Source organism: Zeus faber (assembly GCF_960531495.2).
Source record: "Zeus faber genome assembly, chromosome: 2".
NCBI lineage: Eukaryota > Metazoa > Chordata > Actinopteri > Zeiformes > Zeidae > Zeus > Zeus faber.
In genome coordinates, this window is record NC_137189.1 from 50,211,131 (window position 1) to 50,230,917 (window position 19,787).

Here is a 19,787-nt window from a genome sequence, read left to right on the forward strand (position 1 = left end):
AACATGATTAATTGAGCTGGATGATGAATAATAAAGTGTTTCTGTTCCCTGCAGGGTCTCTGCTTGGGCTACGCACGAGATATGTGGAGCAAATAAAGATTCTGATACGCTGGGAACACAGGTACATACACACACACGTATGCACACACACGCACACATAAAACATGTGTGTATACATGCTATCAAAAATGTTATATCGCGATGCAGTCCTACTGAAATATCGCGATACACGATGTTATCGTCCTGGTTGACGGGGGCGGTGATGAAGAAAGTGTTCTCTTATGCACCGTTGGCCACGATTCTCTTTTGGTTCCATTCAATGACATTAAATACATCCAGGATAAAACGTCTGTATTTGTTTACTTTGGTGAAACGGTGAATCTTTATGTACCTTTATGGCGTATCCTGGACTAGGAAGTTGCACGTGGGCATTGACGTAACGTGCGTGTTGAAAGGATCTCCCGTTCACCAGGCGAACAGTGACGGGCGCCAGGCAAGCACGAGTGAGGAAAAACTGTATGTATGTAGAATAAAAAAAATAAAAAAAGAGATTTGACTTATTTTGGGATTGTCAGCGTGAGAAACATGAGGTGTGATGTGTGAGCGCGTGAACTGCTTGATATGTGGCGGTAGGGTCACACTGTTGGCGAGGGGGCGCCGCAAAGCATCTCGAACGGCGTTTGGCTTCCTCCTGCTGCAGGGGGCGGAGCAACGACCGGCGATGAGCTGGCCGAGCAACGACAACAAAAATAGTTGAGCGGGTTTCAGCTTGATGCAAATGAGCCGAACTTGGAAAATGGACATCCTGACCACTGTGTATTGTTCACTGGAACCTGGTGGTGTTCTGTTTTTTAAATGAAAAACGTCGTCTTAACCATCGATAAAATAAGGAACACGTCATTTTATGTTTCTTCATCAAGGACAGTTCTTTATTTTAAGGGACGGTGGAAAGAAAATATACGCCTTTTTTTCGAAGATCATTTATTTTGCAAAGTCAACATTTTAACAAATGAAAAAGTAGACACGGCACACACACACGCACACACACACACACACACACACACACACACACACACACACACACACCCACACCCACACACACACACACACCTATTTAACTGCTCGCAGGTACCACCAGCTGTCCGCAATAGTGGAGTGGGTTTGTGCCACAGGCGGCCATGCTGCTTCTGAGCTGCCTCTGAAGTTCTGTACTGTACCTGCATGTACTGTACGTGCACACGGCACGTGCACGCCCCACGTGCACACTCCCAGGCCCTGTGAGTGTGTTGAGATGAAGAGATTATCTGTGGAAATCCAGGCAGGACGGTGTTCGGGCTGCGAGAGGGAAAGCGGTTCCTCTCAGCATGGGAATCCTCTGCTCCCGGGCTTCTCAGTGGGAACTGGACGCTGTTCACCTCTGTTGACCTCTGTGCACCTCTGTGCACCTCTATACACGCCCGTTCACCTCTGTTCACCTCTGTGCGCCTCTGTTCACCTCTGTGCACCCCAGTTCACCTCTGTTCACCTCTGTTCACCTCTGTGCACCTCTGTTCACCTCTGTTCACATCTGTGCATCCCCGTTCACCTCTGTTCACCTCTGTGCACCTCTGTTCACCTCTGTGCACCTCTGTGCACCTCTGTTCACCTCTGTTCACCTCTGTGCACCTCTGTTCACCTCTGTTCACCTCTGTGCACCTCTGCGCACCTCTGTTCACTTCTGTTCACCTCTGTTCACCTCTGTGCACCTCTGTTCACCTCTGTTCCATCCCCATTGCGCCGTGTGACACTTCAGGGAGAGAATTATGTTGAACTGATTATTATTATCATCCAGAGGATCCACATGATGAGGCAGGGAGTTGTGGAATCCAGACGGAGATATTCCACACTGTGGAAGTGGACGGGGGAAAGAATGCAAAACGTCAATTTCTGTTTGTGACACTTCGGCTTCCTGTGTGACGGCTGCTGTGATTGGGTTTCCAGCCGCAGGAGATTTGATCAAATTGCAAAGTTTATTCCTTTCGTTTTTCAGGATTGTATTTTTTTCCACACTAAACCATTAGTTATCAAACATTTATTATGTATTAGCAATGGTTGGTTTGCCTTTTCAAGCTACAATATCTTTGTTTAATTCAGGGATGGTTGTAAATTTTCGGAAATATTGATTTACGCACAAATGTGTTCTGCGGACGGTTTACTAGTATTACTAGTACATCGTTAATCAGGTCGCCGTGGTTTGTACTTTTTTAGTTTTTCTACGGAAAAAAAAGTCTCATGTCAACGTTCAGAATTGATTTGAGTATATTTATATTTCTGTATATGCAGCCCCCACCACAGTAAATGCATTTAAGAACCACCCATAATTCTGAGGTGGTTTAGGAAATTCCTTCCTTTCTCAAACATATTGAGTCCAGATCATTTCAGGGACGCCCTCCCTGATTGGCCAGATGTTCTGGGCCAGACTTGTAATATTTGCTGGACCAGGGAGGAAACACAAACGGGAGGTAGACGCAAAATCAGTAATAACAACTTTGACGCACAATAACTTTATAGAGCTTATTGTGCGTAATCACGGGGTGTCGTGACATTTCACTGTATGTACGTATGTATATGTATGTGACAAATAATCTCTTAAGCTCGAAGCTTGAGGACACGTCTTTTTACTCCGTCAGTTCTGGTAGAGACAGACTCAGTTGGTCCACCAAAAACTTAAGCCGGCCCCCTGGTTTCTCTGGTTTCCTGTGCAAACTTGGAGGGGCTTCCCCGAGATTCGAGATTACTCTTACCTAGTTTCAGACGACAAGATAAATACCAATTTCCTCCCTGTGTTTCTGTGTTAGCGCAATGCATGGCTGCAGACGGGATCAGCTAGCCTAGCTCCTGTGAAATCTCCCATAAAACTGGAGTTTTCCTGGTGCACACTGAGGCTCATGATACTTCTGATTCTGTCCACTTAAAAAAATCAGAGGAAGCTTGTTAGTTTTCTGCGGAATAATCTGAAAGGTTACTTCTTACTTCATCTTGAATATTGTCGTCTTTCCAATCTCATCTCATTAATAAATTAAAGAGAAAAAAAATTGTCTTGGTGCAGGTTTTATAACTTAGTAACACACATTATGTAATATAATAGAGGATTTTCTGTATTGAATTGGCGTTTCCTCCTTCAAAATGGCCACCGCCTATGGCCTGATTCCCAGAAGCAGCAGGGGGTGGTGGTGGGGGGTGGAGGGGGTTACAGTTTCCATCAGTCATCGTTTCAAAGGCGCGAGTCAATAGATGAACAGTCACATCGACACACATCCCTGCTGGAGTTCCCACACATTCATTCATGTCACAGCACACACACACAGGCACACACACACACACACACACACACACACACACACACACACACACACACACACACACACACACATACACATACACATACACACACACACACACGCACACACAGAGTAGCGTGGCGTGTTCTCATAATGGCCTCTTTGGAGAGGAGAGGAAGATGGAGTGAAGAGCTAAGAGAGGCAGATAAACATAATAAGAGGAATGGCGGAGGAGAGAGAGGGGGAGAAGTGGAAAGGGGAGAGAGATGGGGAAGAGGAGGAGAGAGGAGAAGAGATGAGGAGGAAATGAGAGCGAGAGAGAGAGAGAGGGGAGGGGAGAGTCAAGAAATGGGAGAAGAGAGGCAGATCAAGAGAAGGAGAGGAGAGGATGGGCAGTGACGAGGGAGGTGAAGAGGAAAGGAGAGAGGACATGAGAGGAGGAAAGGAGAGAGAGGAGTGGGGAGCAAAGAAAGCAGAGAAGAGAAGCACGATCAAGGAGTGACAAGACGAGAGAGGAGGAAAGGTGATGGAGGGGAGGAGAGAAGAACGGGAGGAGAGACAAAATTAAAGGAAAGGAGTAAAGGACAAAATTAAAGGGAGGAGAGGACAGGCAGATCGGGAGGAGAGGAGGAGGTAGTAGTGGGAGAGGAAGGGGTGTGAAGAAAGAAAAGAGGGGAAGAGATGGAGAGAAGAGTGAAGGAGAAAGATACATTAATTGGGTTGGTAGAGGAGTGGGGAGTGAAGAGAGGATAGGCTGATCCAGAGAGAGGAGAGGAGAATGGAGTGAGGAGAGATGAAAGGAGAGACTGTGGTGAAGTGATCTACAGCTTGCTAATAAAACAGAACCGTCTGTTTCCTTCTCTCCTCTCATCCATCCATCTCCCTGAAGATAAAGGAGGTGAGGATGGGAAGAGAGCAGAAGTGGGCTGTGGTCCGCCACAGAGGTGGTGGTGCAACCTGGTGGTGGAACCCGGTGGAGGTTCTTGTAAGAGAACTCTTATCGAAGCTAACCATTAACGAAGTGGTGGTGAATCTGCTTTGTTTATCACTGGTTGCCGTGGTGATGCCGTTCAGCTAGTAACCGCAGCCCTGGAGAACAGCACCTCCTGGGACGGGAACCAGGAAGCGAGACGCTCCAGATGGAGGCTGTGAGCGCTGCATCCTCTCAGCTTGTTCCAGTTTGTGGTGTTCAGTCAGTGTGTTGTGGTTCAAAGTTGATCTGCTGGTCACCACAGAATGCAGGAAAACACACCTCTGTGTTGTTGACGTGTGACTGACTGAGGTTCCACCAGGCTGGTGGCACCGTCAGCCCTTCCTGTCTCATCGATTCCAATATGAACCAGACCTCCACCCACCTGCTTCAGATACATCTCATTGCTTTGGCTTTTTCACAGCTCTGCAAGCTCAGTGTGCGTGCAAGGTCGTGGGTGTCATTTCTATAATCATTATCTTCCTCTACCTCCCTCTCTCTCTCTCTCTCTCTCTCCCTCTCTCTCTCTTTCTCTCTCTCACACACACAATGTAGAAGACATAACTATTATGAACCTGTACTCATGATTGTTTCTCTACAGGTCTTTTGTCCAGGTGTGTTTGTGTGTGTACCTTTGGCCATGTACTCGGTGACGATGTAGATGTGTGTGCGGCTCTTTAGAAATGAAGCATATTTTTAACAGAGCCTCATGTGCGGGGAACCCAAGATGGGCAGGGGGTGGCTTCCACCCTGTGATTTAATATTTCAATTAATATTACAACAATACTTCTCTCAAAACTTAACAATGAAAGACATCCAAGACATACGGACAAACAAAGAAGAGTAAACAAAGACAAAGAGCCAAGACGGCGGCAGATCTCGATCCATTTCAAACGACCTTCCAACTGCGATTGAAAGCAAGGGCGTGGATGGGGAATCAGACGCCTGGGACAACGGCAGCCACTGCTCCTCACTGAGCCTCAGAGACTTATTGGGCGGCACGGCGAGAGCCGTGAGCGGTGCAGGAGGCAGGAGACGTGAGGGCCTGAGAGTGGGACGCAGCGCCGTCCGATGGCTTCACACTCTGACGGGCTTATTACGGACCTGGCTGCACAGAGGCCCACAATGGGAGCCTTTCACTCGGGCCCCGCCGGGACTGACAACGCCGTATAGAAGTGCTGCTCGCATACAAATTAGCCTAATCTTAACCTAACCCAGCCAGGCGTGATGGCCATTCAACGACGTAAAGTAAAAGTCTAGGGTCGACCCCTATAAATCCCTACAGGTTAAAGGTCACTTCGAAGTGCCTCAGCGTGTCAAATTCAAGCTTATGTTGTCCTCAGTTATTAACTCAAAACCTCTGAACGGGACCTGTGGTTAGGGCTGGGTATCAACATTAGATATTTATACTTATACTTAGATTGTTATGGTATTGACTCGATTGCATTGACAGTACCACTGGTACCGAAGTTTGATAGCTAAGTAGTTTACCTCTTCACAAATAAATGTTGAGTAAATGTTTTGGTTTTGAAACAGTATTGGACCTTTGAAGTTAAAACTCTGCTATTTTTTAACATAAGCCTTATTTTTTCATCCCCGGGAGTCAACCCGTGTGGCAGCAGATTATTTTAAATTGATCCAGAATAGCTTTAGCCGGCAGCCCCCTATCAAGCTGTGATATGTAGTACAATGTGGCAATTGCCATTGATAAATCTATTTAAAAGACTCTGAGGCCAACCACCCAGGTTTACTCGCAATGACCAAAAAGCTTAATAAATAGTGTTTAGTGTTGTTTAGGGATTCAAAGCCACCAAAGCTGTCAGTACTGGTACATTTTCTGACGCCCAGTTCCACCTCGGCTGGGTTCCACTTTGGGTAGGAGTAAGAAACACGAAGGACACTTAGAATCTACCTGTAGGCGGTTGCGAGGTCGCAGCCATTAAAGGGGGCCCACGGCCAAGTCGCGCTGAGCTCGCAGCATCACTACACTCTTTGATGTCCCACAAACTTCCTGCCGCCCAGAGGCGGAGGGAGGGGCGCGGCCACTGACCTGCCTATAAATCCTCCTCAGTTTCCATGAGCGCTCCACATGTTGGAGGTTTTCAGGCAGCGGTGACTTGGATTTAATTATAGGGCATGGGTTCGGGGGGGTTTTGGGAGTGGGACAGGGTGGGGATCTAGGAAGTGGGGGGTGGGGGGGGTCGGCCGAAGCCAGGGACGAAGCCAGCGACTTAATGAGCCGCCCCAGAGGAATTAGTTCTACTCAGTTCAAGCTCCAGTGTTTTGACTGCCGGACGAAGGGGCCTCGTCTCAGCTGATTTACAGCCGCCGACGGAGGAAGGTGGGAGGGGTGAGGGGTTAGGGGGGGTCGCTTTGTTCGCAAGGCACCCTCAGTTGATCCTCCTGATTTTAACGATTTTATTTCGGTTTTTTGCTGCCACTTCTGGTTGAAGACGTGCCCCTGTGCATTAGGGGAACACAAGGTTTTCCGTTGAATAGAGAAGAAGAAAGACATTATCTCGGTGCGATATGGTTTTCATTTTCATTTACAAGAGGCTCTCATTTGGTCCCTCAAAGTTGAAATCTAGAACGCCAAGAACCTCAATCTGCCAGCTCAAGTGAATAGGCGTTGGATGGAAAAAAAAAAATCGACCCAATCAATAGTCAAGTCTCTAAACAAACAGATATAAAAATCTTAACCCGTATTATTTTACCCTAAGTGGAGCCAGTTGAAAGCGCAGTAGACCAGCAGGATTAGCCAGGTGCCTAACTGCAGGATCAGGATCATACAGCTGTTGTCCTACAACGTCGGCTGGGCAGAAGAGCACGTTAAGCTCAAGTTTTAAGAGTCGAGTCTCTCTGCTTTTGCATGGGTTCTAAATACCACAATACACTGGATGTGATGCTGATAATTAGGAGGCTACACGCTGAAGTCCAGCCCAGCCCAACAACACGCGCTCTCTACGCTTAAAGGATTCCCCAGCTTTTGGGGAAATTTGCTTTTTGTTTATCTTACCGAGATTCAGATGAAAAGGTCAACATCATTTTCAGTCTTCTACGTACATCTTTCAGTGTCTGAAAAGCTGAGATATTTAAGCGAAACCTCTTGCATCTTGAATTAGGCCCACTGCGCCTCCATCTCGCCTCTCAGTCTCCTTTGGGCTTGTTGCTTTCTGTAGCTTTGGATCATCGTCAGCGCCGCTTTTAATTGTGATTGTCAGATCCTCGCCTGGGGGGCGCCGTGGTGCAGTGTGTAGTTCAGTCACCCTGCAGCTCCAAAGATCTGGGTTAAAATCCCATCCCAGCTCCAGACTGCAGTTTGTACACTCTTGCCAAAAATTTGCCAATGGTCAAGAGCAGTGAAACTGGCTCATTAACCACGGTAATTAATCTGCAACAATCAATCAATCAATCGATCGATCACCCTGGAAGCTACTGATGGGTTATTGGGCTGTTCCTCTGAACATTAATGGAAAAAAACCCTCAACCCTTTTCCTACTCAGTTACATTTGGGAAGATCAAAGTAATTATTTGAATGTACGGTCTATGTGCAGGTGTGTTTAGAATAAGGGTGTGTGCAGCAGCAGTGCAGGCATTTGGAGGTCTGTACAATATGTGTGTCTGTGTGTGTGTGTGTGTCTGTGTGTGTGTCTGTGTCTGTGTCTGTGTGTGTGTGTGTGTGTGTGTGTGTGTGTGTGTGTGTGTCAGGGTAGAAAACGACACGATGAGTGTTTCCGATTATTCCAGCAGCAACACTAGAATGTGCGAGGTGGCCAGCCACACGGATGGAGGGTGGATGGAGGGAGGGTGGAGGGGGGAGTGTGGAGGTGGCGGGGGGACATCTGTCTTGACGTGTGTGGAGGAACACACTGTACCCGCCTGTAACGACTGGATCAGGGAGACTACCACGCACACACACACACACACACACACACACACACACACACACACACACACACACACACACACACGGTACAGACTTCCACATGCTTCAGTTTTTGTTCCCTCTGCAAACACGTCAGAAAAAGATCATAACTGCATCATTAATGTGTTTTAAATTACATTAAACGTCATTCAGAGACACCTTACAAATACATTAGAAATATAAACTAGGACAAATTACACCTTACAAATACAAATACTGTACAGGCATACTGAACAGTATTTGTATGGAGATGTGCGTAGCCTGATCGCTAGCGCTCCGGCTACGCACATCTCCTGCTCCATGTCCTCCGCTGTGATGGGACCGGATACAAGCCCGTGTCGCTTCCTGCTTTCGGGAAATCAGATCACGCCGCGATCTCGCTGCTTCCTGTTTACAGGCCTCTGATCGCGCGGGATCTGGTGATGACGAGGGAAGTGAAGCGGTGGACGGACCAATCAGAGGCTGCGCTTGAGGACGCTCTGACTGACGTAGACTGGGACATGTTCCAAGCAAGTTCAAGTGACGTCAGCGAGTTTACGGAGGTTGTAGTGAGTTTTGTGGCTACGCTCGCGGATGAAATCGTTCCCACGGTGAAAGTTCGGATATTTCCAAACCAGAAACCATGGGTTGATAAATCCATCCGCTGCGCTCTGAATGCGCGCACGGCCGCTTACAACGACGGACTTGTATCTGGCAACATGGACAATTACAAAGCGGCGTCGTACAATCTGCGGAGGGCGGTGAGGGACGCTAAACGGACGTACAGAGACACCGTGGAGCTGCAGATGGAGCGGGGGGACACAAGACGCTTGTGGCAGGGGCTGCGAACAATAACAAACTACAAGAGCAGCTCCTCCCCAGCCACGAGTGTGGACGCCTCCCTGGCCAACCAACTGAACTCCTTTTATGCGCGGTTCGAGTCTGGCAGCAACACCGCTAGCTCGCCGACTAATTGGAGTTACACCGCTGGGGATGAGCGCGCACTCTCAGTGTCCGTGCACGAGGTCAGGAGGGCTTTGATGCGGGTGAACACCAGGAAAGCTGCGGGCCCAGATGGCATATCTGGGCGAGTACTGAAGACCTGTGCTAACCAGCTAGCTCCGGTGTTCACCACAATATTCAACATCTCCCTGGCTGAATCAGTGGTCCCATCCTGCTTCAAGAGGACCACCGTCGTTCCTGTCCCGAAGATCGCCTCTCCAACCTGCCTGAATGACTACCGTCCGTTGGCCCTCACCTCGGTGGTCATGAAGTGTTCCGAGAGGCTGATTAAGGATTACATCTGCGCCTCCCTCCCCCGCACCTTGGACCCGTTGCAGTTCGCATACCGGCAGAACAGATCCACGGATGACGCGGTCTCCCAGGTACTGCACACCACGCTCACGTACCTGGATGGCCAGAAGGGGGCCTATGTGAGAATGCTGTTCATTGATTATAGTTCAGCTTTCAACACCATAGTTCCCACCAGACTGGCTGTCAAGTTGATGGAGCTAGGATTGAATGCTCCGCTGTGCACCTGGATCCTGGACTTCCTCACAGGCCGCCCCCAGATGGTCAAGGTGGGGAAGTACATGTCAAGCTCCCTCACCCTGAATACAGGATCCCCCCAGGGTTGCGTCCTCAGCCCCCTACTGTACTCCCTGTACACACATGACTGTGTGGCCAGGTCCAGCTCCAACACCATCATCAAGTTTGCTGACGACACCGTGGTCGTGGGCCTGATCACCGACTGCGATGAGAAGGCCTACCGCGAGGAGGTGGCTGACCTGTCACTCTGGTGCCAGGACAACAGCCTACACCTGAACGTCAGCAAAACCAAGGAGCTGATTGTGGACTTTAGGGGTGGATCACAATCGGGGACGCACGCGCCCTTGTGGATTAATGGGACTTCTGTCGATAGGGTGAGCAGCTTCAGATATCTGGGAGTCCACATCACAGAGGACTTAACATGGACTGTTCACACAGACACTCTGGTGAGAAAGGCGAGGCAGCGTCTCTACCACCTCAGGCAGCTGAGGAAATTCCGGGTCTCGGTGAGGATCCTCAAGTCCTTCTACTCTGGAGCAGTGGAGAGCATCCTGACAGGCAACATCACTGCCTGGTTTGGGAACTGTACTGCCCAGGACAGGCGGGCCCTGCAGAGGGTGGTGCGTTCAGCTGAACGTACCACTGGAACTACCCTCCCCCCCTTGCAGGAGTTATACACCAGGAGGTGTAGTAGCAGAGCTGTAGGATCATGAAGGATCCTCATCACCCCAACAACGGACTGTTTCAGCTGCTGCGGTCAGGCAAGCGCCTCCGCAGTCACGCAGCGAGAACAGAGAGACTGAGACGGAGTTTCTTCCCTCAAGCCATCAGAACTGTCAATGCTGACCTCACCAGGGGTCCTAACTGAGCCATGCACTAGGCTCCACTACCTACTGTACTGTACGTAGCATACTGTACCGCATACTGTATCACTGTTCAGGGTTGTTCGTGATGCCGTATTGCTGCGCCGTACTGTTGTATACTGTGCTGTATTATCCCAAACACTACCTCACACTATTCACATTCACATGCCACTTTAATTCACATGCCACTTTAAATGCACATATCTGTATATACATAGGCATATTCCTTCTACCTATTCCATTTTATTTCAATTTATTTTTTATTGTATTTTATTCTATATATTTTTTATCTTATTCTATAAGTATTCCACTTACTGTATTACGTTTTAGGAGTCAGTTAGTCGGTCTATTAGAAAGGAATTTTCTACTTTTTATTTTATTTTATTTTTGTACTTTTTCCTAGGACTTATTGTGTGCTATCACCGGGTGCGTTGCATTACATTTCACTGCATATATGTATGGAAGTATGTATATGTATGTGACAAATAAAAATCTTGAATCTTGAATCTTGAATCTTGAACTTAAACTCCACTCTCCCATGGCCCGGATCCATTCTCACTGCCGGTGAGTTGGATCCATCTGATGCCCCGCCGGCTATGATAGAGGAGCCATGGCCCAAGTCCCGGACCTGCTCCACCCCAGAGCCTTGAACCCCGGCGCGATACGTGACCGGCGTGACTCTCCGGCTGGAGAACAGATTCCAAGCCCTGGAGCCCAGAGTCGATGCCAGAGATATGCACGAATTCCCTCCTTTGGGGGGGGCTCACAGTCCACCGTGGCATCGAGGGCACCAAGACGGTCTCTACGGCCGCCAGCCGCGTTCCCACTGCCGCCAGACTATCCATCGCCTACCCGGGCCTCCGCTCCCGAGCCAGTTTGTGGCTCCTCCGCCGCCGCAGGCCCCGCTGTTTTCAACAACCGCAGAGCGCCGCATCTGCTTCCTCAGCGCGATCTCCACCCGTGGCCACTGACTTGGACCGCCTCTGGGAGGACGGTGCTCTCCTGGCTCTGCTGCTGCTCCCTCGGAACTCCTCTGCTGCCGGACCTCCATCCATGTTCATTGTCGGCTCCTTCATGGTTCACCCTGCCTGAGGCTAAAACCATCTGCTGCCACTGTTCTCATCCACGGCGGAACCAACGATCTCAGGAACCAACAATCAGAGACACTTAAAGAAGACTTTACGAAGCTTATTGACAGTCTTCTACAGTCGGACCGCCGGTTCATCGTCTCTGGCCACGCTGCCGTGTCCCAGCTTTGGAGACGTAAAATTCACGCGTGTCCTTCAGCTACACACATGACTCAAGGGATACTGCTGCTCCCTCCACGTACCCTTTGTGGACAACAACGGCACCTTCTTGAACCGTCCAAAGTCTTCAGACTTGATGGAGTACATCCAAACTTTCACGGATCATGCCTCCTCGCCTTGAACATGGAACTTACGCTGAAAACTTCTGTTGGCTGCTGATGTTTGGTGAGTCCGATCCACTCTGAAATTAATGACTGTCACTCTGCTCTACAAACTCCTGTGCTTATAAACCATAGACCGAAATGATGTCACTTCCCAGTAACATACAGGAATCTAAACAATTTTACTACCTGTTCGGACTCAAACTCTCAGTAGCCTGCAAAGCCATGCACCCAGAACAATAAAAATGTCTCTATTAAACATAAGGTCACCAACTAACAAGTCATTTTTAGTTAATGAGCTTATAAGTACCATAACTTGGATTTCGCTCTACTAACTGAGACCTGGCTGGATAGAAATGGCTCAGTCGCACTCATTGAGACAGCACCTCCTCATTTCAAGTTCATCCAAACCACTAGAGCTGACCAGAGAGGTGGTGGAACAGCTGCTGTCTTCTCTGATAGTTATAGCTGCAAGGAAATCCTCCTCGCAGAATTCACGTCTTTTGAACACCTTGCTATATCCATAAACTGCAGTGCCCCGATTTTAATCACCGCTGTCTATCGGCCACCAAAATCTAAATGTGGCTTTCTTGATGAATTCTCTGAACTACTGTCCAAGGTGCCCACTGATTATGATTGTGTAATTATCTCAGGTGATTCGAATATTCATGTTGACAATCAAAGAGACCCAGATGCTCAACACTATTGGAGGCATTTGACCTCACTTAGCATGTTTCTGGACAACCGACAATAAGGGGTTCACTCTGGACTTAGTCATATCAAAAGGACTAAATATCACTGTACCCTATGTCATGGACGTTGCTATTTCAGATCACTGTTGCATTTTCTTTGACGTATCTGCTCTTCCTGTACAACAGAGGGGAACCCCAACAATTAAAAAATGTATCATTAACAATAATACCATTGAAACCTTAAAGAGAATTGTAAATGGGTTACTGCTGTTCAAGGCATCATCAACTGAGGATCCTGTGAACAACTTTAACTCCAAAAAACATATCATTGATAAGATTGCACCTGTTAACACTAAAAACATAGAAAAACAAAAAGCCCCCTGGAGAAATGGAGCGGTTGTTAGGCAACTTAAGAGAGAGTGTCTCCAGACAGAACGAAAATGGAGAAAGACAAATCTTCAGGTTCATCATGAAATTTACAAGGATAGACTCAATCGATACAATATAGAAATTAAACAGGCCAGACAGTCTTTCTTCTCTAAAATCATTAATGAAAACCTCAACAATAGTAAAGTGCTCTTCTTCGCTGTTGATCGACTTATTAATCCACCATCTACAACCCCTTTAGAGATGCTCTCCATGTGAAAAATGTGAGGAGTTTGCTACATTCTTCAGTAACAATTATAGCTATCAGACAGAATATTAGTGCCTCAACATCCAGAAATGAACCTACTCTTCAGTTCCCCAGAAATATGACTGCTGCCATGTCTCATTTCGTCCCCTTAGACATAAAAAGACTGGACAATATTGTTGGTCAGCTCAGGTCCTCCACCTGCTGCCTGGACCCCCTCCCTACCACATGTTTTAAAACAGTTTTTAACTGCGTAGCACGAGGTATTAGACATTTTAAACGTCTCTCTTCAATCAGGTATATTTCCTGCAGCATGTCATTAAGCCACTCCTGAAGAAGAGCAATCTCCATGCAACAGTGACTGCCAAATACAGGCCCATTTCCAACCTGCCGTTCATCAGCAAAATACTTGAAAAAACACTATGAAAAAAACAATCTAACCTCAAACAGCCTTTTAGACGCATCAATCTGGCTTCCAGCCTCACCAAGGCACAGAAACAGCGCTTATTAAAGTTCTGAACGATCTACACATAAACACTGATGCAAAAAAACAATCTGTTCTTCTGCTCCTGGATCTCAGTGCTGCCTTCGACACTGTTGAGCATCACATTTTATTAGCGAGATTACAAAAATGGGTTGGCCTATCTGGCCCGGTTCTAAACTGGTTCAAAACCTACCTACAGGACAGGCAGTTCTTCGTGTCCATTAGAGATTTTGTGTCAAACTAAGTGGATATTGTATGTGGAGTGCCCCAAGGTTCGATTCTGGGACCAATATTGTTTAACCTCTATATGCTTCCACTGGCACATATTGTAAAGAAACACAAAATTAATTACCATAATTATGCAGATGATTCATAACTGTGCATATCCCTATCTGCTGATGACCTACTCCCCATACACTCCCTCACTCCGTGTATTAATAAAATTAATGCATGGATGTCAAAGAACTTTTTTCAACTGAACAAAGACAAAACAGAAATACTCATCTTTGGTGCAAAGGCTCAAAGACAGAAGATTGCAGCTCATCTTAGTTCTCTGTCCCTGGAGAGCGAGAATGAAGCCAAACATCTGGGTATAATCATAGACGGCGATCTAAACTTTAAGAGCCATATAAATGAAATCAAAAAATCTGCCTTCTACCATCAAAAAAACATTTCAAAATTAGGAGGTTTCCTGTCAAAAGCAGACTCCGAGAAATGAATCCATGCATTCGTAAGGAGTAGATTGGACTACTGTAATGTCCTATTCACGGCCTCCCAAAATCAGCTGTGCAGCGGCTACAGTTCATCCAAAATGCAGTTGCACACGTTCTCACTGGGACAAAAAAGTTTGAACATATCACACCTGTTCATAGATCTCTACATTGGCTCCCTGCACCTCAGTATTTAAAAGAAATACTAATTATACACGAACCAGCAAGAACTCTCAGGTCCACAGGCAGTGGTCTTCTAACTATCGCTCGTACCAACTCTAAAGCAGGAGAGGCTGCCTTCTGTATCTATGCCCCAAGTGAATGGAACACCCTACCGAGGGACCTGAGAGAGGCCCCCACACTGAATACTTTTAAAAGCAGCTTAAAAACCTCCCTGTTCGCTACAGTCTATGACTGTCTGACTGTCTGTCTGTCTGTCTGTCTGTCTGTCTGTCTGTCTGTCTGTCTGTCTGTCTGTTTGTCTGTCTGTCTGTCTGTCTCTGTTGCTGGTGCTGTGGCTGCTGCTAACCCTGTACCTAAACTTAACCCTCGCTTACCTTATGGCTAAATTTAAGCATCTCTCACCCTATACCCTAACTTAAACATCTCTAACCTTGTACCTCAACTTAACCGTCTCTAACCTGAGTGACTTCTACGGTGAGAGCTACCACTCCCGGTTCCGGTGACATCTTCGCTTGTGCGCTGTTGCTGCTACTATTGCTGCTGCTGTTTTCTGTTGCTGCTATTGTTTCTGCTGGCGTTGTTGCTGCTGCTAACCTTATACCTAAACTTAACCATCCACCGTGACTGGATTAAGATGAGATGGTGCACACAGTTGAGAACTGTTGACTCAATACAGATGAGATTTCTGGTTCCAGTGAGAGCTACCACTTCCACTTCCGGTGACGTCTTCACTTGTGATAGTAGCCGCTAGTGTTGTTATTGCTGCTGGTGTTGTTGTTGGTGCTGCTAACCTTATACCTTAACTGGTGTTGTCGTTGCTTCTGCTAACCTTACCAGGAGCAGATGGAACATGTAATGACAGGGCTCCTATCCTGAGTGAGTGTGCGGATGGGAGTTTTAACCTGTTGCTCGTTAGCTCAAAAAATTAGCAACAGGTATGCAGCCACCCTGACCCAATCACCTAGATCCAGGTCAGGTGTGGCTGCTCAAACCATCCCATCTCCACACCACAATATTAAATAAAAACATTTTTACATAATACTATCTATATGATCTATTATCTATCCCATAATACTATCCATCTCAGTGGCTGCAACGACTGAAGAACCTTAAAAGTCTAAGTCTCTCTCTCTCTCTCTCTCTCTCTCTCTCTCTCTCTCTCTCTCTCTCTCTCTCTCTCTTGCTCTTTCTACCTTTTGCTGAGGAATGTGGCAACCTAGCGACGGGGGCATAGGGACACATCACCGTGCTGGTCGTTCGGTGCTGGTCACCTGAGAATCCTGGTTCTTTGTTTTTTTGGAAACCGTATTGATTCTGAGTCACAATAGGATCAATATATATATATTTTCAGCCATAATTAGGAGAGTTGTAGTTTTATTTTCTCCTTGTTCAACCCACCGTCCGCTGCTTTTAATGTAGACACGGAGAGCAGTCCTGACGTCAGTGTTTTCAAGAAACTTTACCTCCTCCACACCAGTACACGGAGAACTGAGTTTTGAGAAGTCTCCAACCTGAAAGGCCTTTCCCAAAAGCTTCGTTGCCGGTACCTAAAACACAGTTTTCTTGTGAACGGGGCCAAAACGCAGAGAACATAGTAATATCCGCATACGTGTTGAGGGGCCTAAATTCTTAATCACCACCTGATAAAAGAAACATAATATCCAACTTTAATGGGATGTAGTACATTAATAAGTCCCCCCATGATGTGCTGTGTTTATTAATGAGGACGCCGCACTTGTTGCTCCATTTGCTGAAGTGAAAAGAGAGAGAGAGAGAGAGCGAGAGGGAGGCCGGTCTATTTATAAAACGGAGGGTCTACTTCCCTCCATCAGCAGAACTGTCCTCCACCTGGAGGAGGGTTGTTTTTCTGAGCGGTGTCTCAGATCGCGCCGGGTGGAAACTTTGCACCGCCGCACCAACCGCTTCCTGCCGGCGTCTTTGACGAGCTGCTGCTGCTGGGGCGGCTCGCCGGTCGCTGCCAGGGCTTCTGCTTCAGCGGAGGAGTTGTTGTTGTCGCACCTCTGCATCTCTGCGGCTTCCTGTGCTCGCATCCGCCTGCAGCTCAGGTGCCCCGACGCTGCAGAAACAGGTTCATCGCGTTCCTCACCGTCTCAACTCGTCAGCGTTGTCCTGCGACTTCCTGCGTGGAACCTGATTTCAGTGTTGTCGAGCAGTTTGCAGTGGATCTGTGGTTTTTAAGATGTCTTCTGTATGAATTATGCACCTCTATAAACTCTAGGTCTAGAAATCCTTTTAATCTCTGTACGTACAGGGTTCAGCCCAGGTACTTGAAGTGCTTCAAGTTTTTGAATGTGACTTTTTTGAAATGTAAGCACTGGAACTCCTGGATGGACCAGCCTTTTATATGGGGAAGCACTTTAAATAGAGAATTAATCCATCATTTAAATAATTAAAATAAATAATCCAAGTCCATTTTACCCACTGCTGGCAAAAGTCTTTTAAAATGGTGATCCATAAGACTACTTTGTTTAAAAATTCCATTATTGATATTCATCCCATCTTTTTTTATCTGGGACTTGACTCTACAATATTGTGCTCCTTTTCAACAAGATAATGTAGGTCTTCGAGGTTCCCAAAAAAAGTTTTAGAAGTTTTTTTTTTTGCTGAAAATACTACTCATATCATGCATTGTAGCCATTTTTACATGCCTCTAAACCATCCTGTTTTAATGGATGGCGCTTCCCTCCTGAAGCGCCTAGTTCTGTGAGCAAATGGGGTTTGAGCTTCACTTCTGGGTTCCATTGTATTTAGTCCATAAACTGTCACTGATTTCACCTCCTCAAAATAAATAAAATGAATCTACAATAAAATCACACTATTTTTATTGGTTTTGTTTGGAGAACACACAGTGGTTCGCGTGCAGCAGTCTACAGTCTATCTGCCACATACTTAGTTTTTTTTTTTTTGTTTTTTTAAAGAAACACAAAACCAAATTATTTTTTAATAATTTACCTTTCCATCGTCTGCAATTTGTTCACGGACAGGTGGTAATAATTCCTCTTTTTTAAGATTTGTGGCGGTCTGAAATTAACAGAGCAGCTGAGGCACCAAGTGACGTATGAAGGGATCGCAATTGGGAACGGGTTGTTTCACCACACGTCTTCTGAAACGAACAGCTCGCAAAATGCTCACTGGTTCGTCTTATTTCACAGTTTCTTGTGTTCGTCGTTCCATCAGAGACCCAAATGTAGGTACACAAACACTGAAAAAGTGAGTTATGCATCATAGGCCCCTTTAGGAAACAGCCATTACATGTACACTGCAAATATCCATAGTACGAATAAACCTGCGCAGTCCTCAGCGACGACGCGCCGTGAACGATTCATCACAGTTTTAAAATGGAACAGAAATAGTCACGCCGACTTTGTTTTATATCTCCGGCTTAACAGTTACACCACAGGGCTGCCCAAAAATATCCCGAGCACCGTTGGGATCTCACAGCTGGTCCTGGGGCCTTCCCTGTTTCCCAGCAGCCCCTCTGGCAGGGACCAGGGATGGCTCCGTGGGTTCATCACGTGGTGATTTAATTCAAACTATGCACACTGCCTGTGCAACATGATAAATATGGAGAACTGCAACACCGGCTTAAAGCGTTCCTTTATGTCTGGAACCAAGTCAGGTTTATTTGTCCAGCAGCCTCCTAGATCCACAAAGTGTTTGCTATGTCAGCTTACACACACACACCACTCATCCAGAAACAATTCAGCAGCTTCTATAGTGAAGGGACCGCACAAATCAAGACAACTAATATTTAACCCCAGGCATGGACACTACAGGCCCGCTTCTAGACCGCTTTGATTGGGGGAGCAGTAAGAAATGTTGATTGGCTTATTTACATGTTTGGGGGGATCTATACATTCCCTTTGTATAGATTATTATTCATTTAAACACGCATTATGTCCTTTTGAACTACTCTGTAAGACGTGATGCTATGTTAACATAACAACTCTGTATGTCTTAAGTTTAAACGTTTCGCTCAAAACCCGTAATGGCCATTGCCCAAGTGACTTGTTATTGTCAATGAATAAATAATGTTAAAATGCATATGTATTTATCCGCAAATGGATTATTAACACAAATTGTACATTATACACATAAAAAAAATTCACGTGCATAGTATCGCATTTCATATATTCTGTATATTTTTATTCATTTTAGTCATTTTATTGTCTCTGATCTGTATTTTTTGGGCTGTGTAGATTTAACAATTGTATTTATAATTTTCTTTTACTTAACCTTTTATATAATTTCATATATATATATATATATATATATATATATATATATATATATATATATATATATATATATATATTTTTTTTTTTTTTTTTTTTTTAAACACTAATCTTCTTTGGAGAAACATGCCAAACCTTCCTAGTACATGTAAATGTGCCTGGTGGAACAAACCTCTTCTGATTCGGAGACATTTGGCTCTGGGGAGGCCTCGCTCCTTGCTCCGCAGACATTCGGTTTCCTAATAATACTTTGTCCTGCGGCTCCGACAGGAAGTGGGAAACAATGAGGGACTTCCTGTGAAGCAATCAGTCGTCCAATCAGTCGCACTTGCCAGAACATTTGTTATCATCAGCGAGATGGGGGCAAGACGTTCAAGGGGTTTTAGATTTATGAAATAAATTACTCATATTTTAACCAAATTGTAGTACGGGAATAATAATAATAATAATAATAATAATAATACTAATAATTAGAAGAGCTACAAGGTCTAAATATGCAGATGAAATAAAAAAAAATTAAATGAATAAAATATAAATATACAAATGTACAAAAATATCATATAAACATAGAGTATTAATAATGAAGTATTGTAAATATATAATATAAAATATACAAAACTGAACGATAGAAACATATACATTTTTTATAAAATGATGGCTCTCAGCCCAAATAATTGCACTCTGGTGATTATGTAAATTTCTGTGACAAATGATAAACTTTCTCTTTTAATGGATGAAATGTTCATAGATGTTCTTCTTTTGAGAAACTTGTATGAAAAGCCTTTTCACTGAGACATGTAGTTGCTAGAACCTCCCAA

The 19,787-nt window shown here is 45.8% G+C and overlaps 1 protein-coding gene across 2 annotated transcripts in view; it reads left to right on the plus strand.

Moving 5' to 3' along the window:
- The window catches only part of fynb (FYN proto-oncogene, Src family tyrosine kinase b), a 76,270-nt gene that overhangs the window by 16,229 nt on the left and 40,254 nt on the right, over positions 1-19,787 (plus strand). For both annotated transcript variants that reach the window (XM_080024635.1, XM_080024634.1), the window contains exon 2: positions 55-121. The gene's annotated coding sequence lies outside the window, so the exon portion shown is untranslated. The remainder of the gene's footprint in view (positions 1-54; positions 122-19,787) is intronic.